At 44.8% G+C, this 9,341-nt stretch overlaps 1 non-coding gene across 1 annotated transcript; it reads right to left on the bottom strand.

The window, feature by feature from the left end:
- Nucleotides 1-1,993: 1,993 nt before the first annotated feature.
- trnac-gca (transfer RNA cysteine (anticodon GCA)) lies at nucleotides 1,994-2,065 on the bottom strand. Its single transcript has one exon. It is a non-coding gene; the product is annotated as a tRNA-Cys (tRNA).
- Nucleotides 2,066-9,341: the final 7,276 nt, after the last annotated feature.

Genomic DNA, 9,341 nt, shown 5'->3' with positions numbered 1-9,341 from the left:
CAGGCTGAGAATGGAAAGTTCAGAGGTGAAGTGAAAAATGAAACCACACTTGGAGTAACGTGAACAATTCTGGTCTCCAGATTTTAAGAAGAATAAAGAGGAATTGGCAAAGCTGAAACAAAGATTCACAAGGATGATTATAGAACTCGGAGCATATACTTCTCAGGAGGACTAAACAGGTTGGAGCTCTTTTCTCTGGAAAAGGGAAGACTGAGGGGTGACCTAATAGAGGTCTTTAAGATTATGAAAGGGTTCGGTAGGGTAGACGTAGAAAAAACGTTTCCATTTGTGAGGGAATTCAGGAGAATCTTCTTTACCCAAAGGGCGGTAAGAATGTGGAACTCGCCACCAAAAGGAATAATTGAGGCAAATGGCATAGATGCTTTAAAGGGGAAGCTCGATAAAGAGATGAAAGAGAAAGGAATGTATGGCTGATCGAACGAGATGAAATCGGGCAGGAGGTGACTCATGTGGTGCATAAATACCTGAATTGACCAATCGAGATAGCTAACCTGTTTCTCTGCTGAAGCTTCAATGTAAACAACAATCCTGCTGCTACAGGGAATTCAGACATACTGTATGAATCACAAAATCATTTAGAAAGAAGAGGGAGTATCGGGATTTAAACGAGCGATCGCTTGATTTACAATGAAACACTGCAATTAAGCAATGCACCCACTGATATCGTCCACGGATGAAGTAATGCAACGGAGTTCAGTACCTGGCAGTCAGCACTGAAGTGAGAACCAATCTGAAAAGAAGCTTCATCAGTTATTCTGGGAGACAAATAATTACAGCAATTAGAAATGATTCATGATCGGAGTGAGTCACAATATTGTGCACAGATGCGATGCACAACCCAACATGGAAAGCCTTGTCACTAAACTTCAGTGAACACATCGTTACCACAGAACGCGGAACTGGAAGCACCAGACAAACACCTGAATTTCAACCAGATTTTTCTCCAGCAGCTGTCAAGTGCTCTCTCACTGTGCTCTGCCCCTAGCTCTGTAGATCGTTACAGTCAACACAAGAAACAACAGGTTCAATGTGCAGTTTCACAAGATCATGCTCTCAGTGCCATATATGTAAGTGTACAGAATATCGAATCAATGTAATAAATAAGCTTCCAGCAGGTATTAGGCAATTGTGGACAGGAGGAGATAGTGTGTGAAGCGACTGTAACATGTGTTAAGTCAAAATATTCAGTTACAGGTTACGGAAGAGAAGTTGGTTTATCAAATGGAAAAGTGTCTAAATTGCAGAATTCACATCCTAACCATGAAATAAGAGACCGTGAATGTCCAAAGTGGACAATGCTCAAAAGCGTCTGTTTGACCCTCCGGATTCGAATAGAAATTGCTGGCCACAGGCTTGTGGCTGTGTTTCTCAATCATTAATTTAAATCTTGCCGCTAGTGCCTGGCTGTTCTCCTACACTTACTTCTCTTACCTGCACCGTTTCATTTTCCATTATTGGATCAAGCAGTGATTCCTCTCTTGCCCACCTGTCTCCCTTTTATCATTACATCGTTCCTGCCTGCTCGATCCGTCACCCTCTTGCTTTCACTCATTCATTCACTCAAACGCTCACGAACTCACTCACTCCCTCCCTCCCTCAATCCCTCCTCAGTAAAATATTTAGAAATACTTAAGTAAGACAAATAACAAAGTAATTGATTTGAAACAAACTAATTTTGAACGGATTAGAATAGAACTGGGGAAGTTGAAAAAAATTGACAAAGAGATAGAACAGGAGTGGGAAATATTTAAGAAGGTGATTAATCTCTCTCTGGCACTCCCTCAAAGTGGAGAGGGGACGGGAATGGAAGGGTGAGATGAACGGGGGAGGAAGAGGGCCTGTGTGGAGAATGGACGCTGGCATCGAACAAGTGGGCAAAATGGCCAACTGTGGACTCAATGTCAATAACAATCCTGCAGCTGCAGGAACAGACTGACTGCATGACTTCCGACAGGGAACAATTAAAAGATAGAGGGGGCGCTTGGATTTGAACCAAAGACCTCTTGATCTGCAGTCAAATGCTCTACCGCTGAGCTACACCCCCACATCTGCATGAAGCGTTAGCACACACAAGTCAATGGAGTCTAGCACCTGGCCATCATCAACATTGATCGCACCATTCTGAAAAGAACCTTCATGAGTTATTCTGATAGGCAAGAATATGACTCCACCTCCAGAGCCTGACCCGTCCCTCAGAATCTAACTCTTCTCTTCGAGTCTGCCTCCGCCCTCAGAATCTGACACGGCACTCAGTGTCGGATCCCCTCCCCCAGCCTTTGACCTCTGCCCCCAGAGTCTGACCCTTCCCCCAGAGTCTGACCCTACCTCCAGAGTCGGACTCCTCCCCCAGAGTCTGAACCTTGCCCCATATTCTGTCACCTCCCCCAGAGTCTGACCCGACACCGAGTCTGACCCCTGTCCCAGAGCCTGACTCCTCCCCCAATGACTGACTCCTCCCCCAATGACTGACTCCGCCCAAAGAGCCGGACACCTCCACAGCGTCTGAGTCCTCCCTCAGAGCCTTACTCTTCCCTCAGAGTCTAACTCCTCCCCAGAGCCTTACTCCTCCCTCAGAGTCGGTCCCCTCCCCCGAGTCTGACTGTTCCCCCAGAGCCTGACTCTTCCCCAGAGCTTTAATCCTGCCTCAGAGCCAGACACCCACCCCGACCCGATAATCTGACTCTTCCCCCAGAAAGTGAACCCGCCCCTTTATCTGACTCCGCCCTCAGGGCCTGACCCTGAAGAGGAGAGATTGGGTTGACTCGGCCTGTATTCACTCGAATTTAGAAGAATGAGAGCTGATCTCATTGAAACAAAAAAATTCTGACAGGACGAGACGGATTGGATACTGGGAGGATGTTTCCGCTGGCCGAGGGGTCCAGAACAAGGGGTCACAGGTCCGGGGTAGGACATTTAGGACTGAGATGAGGAGAAATTTCTTCACTCAGACGGTGGGAAACCTGTGGAATTCTCTACCACAGAAGGCTGTGGAGGCCAAATCACTGAATATATTGAAGAATGAGAGAGATCGATTTCAAGACACTGAAGGCATCAAGGGGTATGTGGAGAGAGCGGAAATATGGTATTGAGATAGAGGATCAGCCATGGTCATATTGAATGGCAGAGCAGGCTCGAAGGGCCGAATATGCTCCTATTTTCTATCTTTCTTCGCCGGAGCAGCAGACGAGGGAGAAAAGAACGGAAGGGGAGGGAGATCGCGTGAGATGAAGTCGGGTGGGAGGATGCTTGTGTGGAGCATCAACGATGGCAGAAACCAAACGAGTCGGCCTGTTTCCCTGCTGTCGACTCGATGTAAACAACAATTTTACTGCTGCAGTGAAGGCAGACTGAGTGCACGATTCCCAAGGTAAGAAGTAAAACGTGCAAGGAGGCGTTTGGATTTGAACCGAAAATCTTGTAATCAGCAGTTATATGCTCTAACACTGAGCCACATCTTGACATCTGTGATGATTTGTACTTACAAACTGATGAAGCTTCTTTTCAGGTTGGTTATATTAACATTGCTGACTGCCAGGTACTGAGCTCCGTTACGTTTTGTGAGCAAGAAATCATCACCGATGTGGGGGTGTAGCTCAGTGGTCGAGCATTTAACTGCAAATCATGATGTCGTTGGTGCAAATCCAGATATCCGCTCTCCCTTTTTTAACTGCATCCTGTTGGGAGTCATTCCGTCGGTCTACCTTCCCTGCAGCTGCAGGTTTGTTGTTTATGTTGAGCAAAATTGAGTCGACAGCAGAGAAACAGGCCACTCGGCCCAACTGGTCTATGCTGACATTGATGCTCCACAATAGCCTCCTCCCTCCCTACTTCATCTGACCCTATCATCATAACCTTCGATTCATTTCTCCCCCATATGATAATCCAGCTTCCACTAAAATGCATCCACAATATTCCCCTCAACTATTCCTTGTGGTAGCGAGTTCCACATTCTCACCGCTCGCTGGGAAAATAAGTTTCTCCTGAATTCCCTATTGGATTTATCAGTGACGATCTTATATTGATGACCTATGCTTTTGGACTCCCCAACAAGTGGAAACATTTTCTCTGTGTCTAAAATGTTTATAATCTTAAAGACCTCTATCAGGTCACCCCTAAGCCTTCTCTTTTCGAGAGAAAGGAGCCCCAGCCTGTTCAATCTTTCCTGATAGATGTCTCATCTCAGTTCTGGTATCATCCCAGTAAATCTTTTACGCACCTTCTCCAATGCCTCGATATCCTTTTTATAATATTGTGTAATTTTCTTATTTTATGTATTGTCTACAGATGGGGATGGGCAACCAAATGGTGTTTCAATATTGACTGGTTTGTTTTTTGAGGAATATATTTCTGCTAAACTCTATTGATCTCCGTTTTGAATATTTGCCTCTGCTATTCTATCTCTTTGTCTGTCAAAATGTTTTACAGTTTATTTAACGTAGTTCCAATCTCATCCTCTGAAAATTAGCTTTGTTCCAATCTATTATTTTGTCTTACTAATAACTTTCTCAATCTCTTCGGGTAGAGGGATTGTGGCAGTGAGTGAGTGAATGAGTTAGTGTGTGAATGAGTGAGTGTTTGCGTGATTGACTGCGAGAGGGAGGCAGGGAGAGCAGGCTGAAGCGATGAAATGATAAAACAGAGACAGGCAGACAAGAGAGGAATCACTGCTGCATATAGTAATGGGAAGTGAAACGGAGGAGCGAAGAAATGTCAATTTCGGGGAACATCGAGGCAATAGCGATCATAACATAACAAAGTTTAGAATAATGATTGAGAATGACGGCCACAAGCCTGTCGCCACCAATTTTTGCCTCCATCTGACGGACAAAATGAGACCTTTCAGCATTTTCCACTTTCTTTTCCTGGAGGATTCACATGTTGGACACTCACAGCCTCTCAATTCATGGCCAGGTTGTGAATTCTGCATGTTACACACTTTTCCATTCATTAAGGCCCACTTCTGTTCCGCAACCTGCAAACTAATGTATTGACTGAAAACAACTTACAGTCACTTCACACACTGTCTCCTCCCGTCCACACTTGCGTAATGCCTGCTAGACAATTATTTATTACATTGATGCGATATTCAGTACACTTCCATATATGGCAGACAGAACATGATGCTGTGAAACTGCACATTGAACCTGGTATATTTTGCTTTGACTGCAACGATCTTAAGTGTTGGGGCAGAGCACAGTGAGAGAGCATTTGACTGCAGCTGGAGAAACATCTGCCTGAAATTCATGTTTAGTTTGGCTGGTGCTTCTCGTTCCGCATTCTGTGGTAAGGATGTGTTCACTGAAGCTTCGTCACAAGGCTTTCCATGTTGGGTTGTGCATCGCACCTGGACACATTAGTGTGACTCACTGCATTCAGGAAACATTTCTGATTGTCATAGTTATTTGTGTCCCAGAATAACTTATGAAGCTTCTGTTCAGGTTGGTTATATCAACATTGGTGACTGCCAGATACTGAGCTCCGTTACCTTGTGTGTGCACGAAATCATCACCGAGCATTTAACTGCAGATAAAGAGGTCTCTGGTTCAAATCCAGTTTCCTCCTTTTAAATTCTTATCTCGGGAATCAGACACTCAGTCCGTCCTTCCCTGCAACAACAGGATTGATGTTTATATCGAGTCGACAGCAGGGAAACAGGCCACTCATCTCCTTTGGTCAATGACGCTGTTGATGCTCCACACGAGCATCCTCCCTCCACACTTCATCTCACCCAATCACACTCCCCTTCCGTCCCTGTCCCCCATCCTGTGCTCATCCATCTTCCCCTTTCACCCATCTGTCTTGTTTGCTCCGACTTCTCCTCCTGGTTCCACATTCTCACCACAATGGTGACCATCCGAGAGCGATGACCTCTCGTTATGGTCTTCCCCACATGATGGAAACATTTCCTCTCTCCCAGTCCACCTTATAAAAGCCATTATTTATTTTAAGGAAAGTGTTTATGATCTGGAATGCGCTGCCTGATCGGACAGTGGAGGCACATTCAATTGCAGCTTTCAAAAAGGTAATTGGATAAACACTTGAAGGGATTAAAATTGCAGGGCGACGGGGAAAGAGCGGGGGAATGGGACTAACTGGATTGCCCTTACAAAGAGCTGGCACGTGTTGTAACCAATCGATGATTCTATAATTCTACTTCTTCACAGTGACTGATCAAAGTCAAAGAAACTGAGGCATTGGGAGAAGTCAGACTCTGGGGGAGGATTCAGCCTCTGGGGGAGGAGTCAGTGTCTGGAGGAGGAGTCAGGCTCAGGATGAGTTATCCGGCTCTGGTGGCGGATTAAGACTCTGTGGGTGGAATCAGACTCTATGGAGGGGTTAGACTCTGGGGCAGGCGTGAGACGCTAGGAGCGGGGTCCGACTCTGGGGTAGCAGTCCAGTCTCTGGGTTAGGAGTCAGACGCCGAGAGCGGGGTCAGAATCTGGAGGTTTGGTCAGGCAAAAGGGAATAGGAAGAGGTTTGGAAGGATGTAAAAAACAATTCAGAAAACGATGAGAAACTCGGAAATTAATTCTGAAGGAATATAAAAAGAAATAGTAAATTATTCTAAAGACACATCAATAACAAAAGTACACTTGCAAGATTATTAGGACCACTAGGGGATACATTAGATCGGGTAAAGGGAGAGAAAATGTTTCCACTTGTGGGGAGTCCATTACTGGAGGTTATCAATATCAGATAATCACTAATAAATCCAATAAGGAATTCAGGAGAAACTTCCTGAAGCAAAAGGTTTGGTGACTTTAGCTCAGACCCATTTCTGTTCCGAAACCTGCAACCGAATGTATTGACTTAACATGTGTTACCATTGCTTTGCACACGAGCTCCTCCTCTCGGCACTTGCCGAATCTCTGCTGGATGCTTATTTATTAGGCAACTAGGAAAGCAAGTGGCATGTTGGCCTTTATTGCAAGTGGGTTGGAGTAAAAAAGTAAGGAAGTCTTGCTGCAATAGTACAGGGTTTAGTGAGACCTCACCTGGAGTACTGTGTACAGTAATGGTCTCCTTATCTAAGGAAGGATATACTTGCCTTAGAGGCGGTGCAACGAAGGTTCACTCGATTAATTTCTGGGATGAGAGTGTTGGCCTATGAGGAGAGATTGAGTAGAATGGGCCGATACTCTCTGGAGTTTAGAAGACTGAGGGGTGATCTCATTGAAACATACAAGAAAATTGGGGGACTTAACAGTGTAGTTACTGAGAGGATGTTTCTGGAGAGTCTAGAAGTAGAGGGCATAGTCTGAGGATAAGGGGTCGCCCATTTAAGACTGAGATGAGGAGGAATTTCTTCGCTCAGAGGGTTGTGAATCTTTGGAATTCTTTACCACAGAGGGCTGTGGATGCTCAGTCGCTGATTATATTCAAGGCTGAGATGGATAGATTTTTGGACTCTCGGGGAATCAAGGGATTTGGGGATAGAAAGCGAAAGTGGAGTTGTGGTCGAAGATCAGCCATGATCTGATTGAATGGCAGAGCGGGCTCAAGGGGCTGTATGGCCTACTCCTGCTCCTATTTCTTATGTTCTTATCTTATGTTCTTATTACATTGATGCGATATGCTGTACACGTCCATATATGGCACTGATAGCATGATCTTGTGAAACTGCACATTGAACCTGGTGTTGCTTGTGTAGACGTCAACGATCGAAAGAGCTGGGGTCAGAGCACAGTGAGAGAGCATTTAACTGCAGTTGGAGAAACATTTGGATGCAATTCAGGTGTCGTTTATCTGGTGCTTCTAGTTCCGCGTTCTGTGGTAAGGTTGTGTTCACTGAAGCTCAGTGACAAGACTTTCCATGTGCGGTTGTGCATCGCATCTGTACGTAATAGTGTGACTCACTCCATTCATGAAACATTTCTGATTGCCGTGGTTGTTTGTCTCCCAGAATAACTGATGACGCGTCTGTTCCGGTTGGTTCCATCAACATTGGTGACGGACAGGTACTGAGCTCCGTTACCTTGTGTGTGCAAAAGACTTTCGGAGATCTGGGGGTGTAGTTCAGTGGTAGAGCATTTGAATGCAGATTAAGAGGGCTATGGTTCAAATATAACCGCCCCCTTTTTTTTTAAGTTCATCCTGTTGTGAGTCAGGCTCTCAGTCTGCCTTCCCGGCAGCTGCAGGAATGTTCTTTATGTTGAATTACATTGAGTCTGCAGCAGCGAAACAGGCCATTTGGCCCAACTGGTCTATGCCGGCATTGATGCTCCACGTGAACCTCCTGCATACTACATCTAAGCCTATCAGCAAACCCTTCCATTCATTTATCCTTCGTTATTTTATCGAGCTTCCCCTTAAATGCATTTAAGCTACTGGCCTGAACTATTCCTTGTGGTAGCGAATTCCACCTTTTCTTCACCTCTCTGGGTAAAGAAGTTTCTCCTGGATTCCCTGTTGGATTTATTAATGACCATCTTATATTTATGACCGATGGTTTTGTACTCCCCCACAAGTGGAAACATTTTCTCCATGTCTAACAATTTCATAATCTTAAAGACCTCTATCAGGTCACCCCACAGCCTTCTCTTTTCTAGAGAAAAGAGCCCCATGCTGTTCAATCTTTCCTGATAGTTACATCCTCTCAGTTCTGGTATCAACCTGGTAAATCGTTTTTTTTGCATCTTCTCCAACGCCCCTATAACCTTTTTATAATATTATGTAATTTTATTATGTTATGTATTGTGTACATATTGGGATGGGCAACCAAATGGTGTTTCATTATTGACTAGTTTGTTCATGTTATTTTGAGGAATATATTTCTCCTGATCTCCGTTTTAAACATTTACCTCTGCTGTTCTATCTCTTTGTCTGTCAAAATGTTTTCCAGTTTATCTGACGTAGTTCCATTCTGATCACCTCAAAAGGAGCTTTGATCCAATTTATCACTTTGGTCCTTGTCTTAATTATGTCTTTCTCAATCTCTTCGGGTGGAATGATTGTGTGAGTGAGTGAGTGAGTGAGTGAGTGAGTGAGAGAAAATAAGTGAGTGAGTGAGTGCCTGAGTGAGTGAGTGAGTGAGACTGAGTGAGTGAGTGTATGAGTGAACGGGTGAGTGCGTGAATGAGTGCATGAGTGAATGAGCGAGTGAGGGATTAAGTGAAAGTGTGAGTGATTGAGTGTGCGAGTAAACGAGTAAGTGCATGAGTGAATGAGTGAGTGAGTTAGTGAATGAGCGAATGAACGACTGAGTAAGTGAGTGAATGAGTGAGTTTGTGAGTGAGTGTGTGAGTGAATGAGTGAGTGTGTGAATGAAGAAGTGAATGAGTGAGTGATTGAGTGGGAGAGTGAGGCAGGGAGAGCAGGCT

The sequence above is a fragment of the Heptranchias perlo genome, chromosome 20 (genome assembly GCF_035084215.1).
Source record: "Heptranchias perlo isolate sHepPer1 chromosome 20, sHepPer1.hap1, whole genome shotgun sequence".
NCBI lineage: Eukaryota > Metazoa > Chordata > Chondrichthyes > Hexanchiformes > Hexanchidae > Heptranchias > Heptranchias perlo.
This window is presented reverse-complemented; position numbering and strand designations above follow the sequence as displayed.